Source organism: Manis javanica, chromosome 1 (assembly GCF_040802235.1).
Source record: "Manis javanica isolate MJ-LG chromosome 1, MJ_LKY, whole genome shotgun sequence".
Classification (NCBI taxonomy): domain Eukaryota; kingdom Metazoa; phylum Chordata; class Mammalia; order Pholidota; family Manidae; genus Manis; species Manis javanica.
In genome coordinates, this window is record NC_133156.1 from 159,061,418 (window position 1) to 159,063,193 (window position 1,776).

Genomic DNA, 1,776 nt, shown 5'->3' on the forward strand with positions numbered 1-1,776 from the left:
ACTAAAATAATTTAATAAGGACTTGAGAGCACCCTGAGACCACACAAGTCAGAAAGAGCTTTGTACAGAAAGCGTCTTGGCCAAGCCTAGATATCGCCCTCCCACAAAGACAGGACTGATTGAGCTGAATATGTCTAAGTTCCAGGGCTATTTCTATACATAAGTAGATGATAACATAAAATACAAATAAAGACTAAACTCACTTTGGATGAAGCCAAAATAAGTCTACCTGAAGTGAGAGTGATAAGAGAAAAGGAGTAAGCAATTATAATCAGGAATAAGCCCAGAACTACATCTGACACTGGTCATGAATCCACCTAGGATTCCAATATTACATGAGTTGTTTTGTTTTGTTTTGTTTTTTCCACGTTTATTCCAAGAGAGGTTCTAGGAAGCAACTGGAAGGATATTCCAGGCATGGGATGCTCCAGGCTTCCCATGCGATACGGGGGCAGCACGGTGATAAAAATAGAGGCAGCAGACCTGGGGAGTTGGGGAGAGACATGACTCAGATGGATGGGGAGGATCAAGTGTAAGTGTTGTTTATGACAAGTATTCAATAGCCGTGGAATTGAACCGGATTTAAGTGAATTAGAAGGTCAAAGCTGTCCTTCTGAAGTTTCAGAGATCCTGATGCAGGTCTTAAAGTTGAGTGTAAAATTCATTAAAGAGGTGTTCCCTGAACTGAATTCAATCACTATAGTAGAACTTAAATCAGGTTGAGGAGTTAGAATAGCCTGGTATAAACACTGTGAGGATGGTCTCAAAAAATGGCAGCCATCAGTCCCTTTGGCCCACCTCGTGTGCTTTCTCCTTTTCATGTGAAGAGGTAGAATCTGTTTTCTCTGTCCTTGAATGCAGGCTGACTTTGTGACTTGCTTTGACCAACTGAATGCAGTGGAAGTGTCACTGTGCTAGCTCTTTAAAGTTCTCAGCTCCCACTTCCTCTGTCTGGGAAGCTAGACGTGATATAAGAATTCCAAATATCCTGAAATCACCTTGCTGTAGGGAAGCCAAGCTAGCCAGGAGAAATGAAAATGGGTCCATTCTGTGAATTCATATTTCCAAACATTTTGTGTATGTCATTGTACCAGAAACATGATACAAGTTTAAATAAAATACAGTCTCTGTCCTCAAAGAGCTCATATTTTGGGGGAAAGATAATTATACTGCTCAGCAATAAGTCCAATCTAACAAACATTTGCTGACCTTGCAAGGCATTTTAGTAGGAGCTATTGTTATGCGGGTGAATATGATGGTTTCTGTCCTTCAGAAGTTACCAGTTTAGCTGGAGGGAAAGGAACTGGGCCTTTAAAGACCAGTTCTTGCATGGTTTTTGCTTAATAGAGGTATGCATAGCGGAACATAGGAAGGGGGCTTTTAGCTGAACTGCAAACTCCAGGGTGACTCCTAGAGGGGATTCACTCAATGTTCATTAATTTTTTTTAACTAAAGGGGTAGGTGGTTCAATTTATCATCTGTTATCCTTCAAACTCTTCTCTAGACTTTCTTTCACTTATCTCTCCCCACCAACTATTTTACCTGCCTGAGGATGTTTTTCTAACAGCCCACTTGAACTGTGGTTGTTTTCTCTCCCACAGCCCTGATTCGTACCACAGATTCCCAGTCATCACAGCGCCCTCCCCACTCAAAGCCACTGGGTCTGACCAGTAGGTCCTTTTACAGTCATTCTGCCCATTGCGCCCTTGTTGAGGCTGTCCACAAACGCCTGGGTCACTCTGCTTCCTGATCTGAAGGGTCAGCTCCCCGCTCACC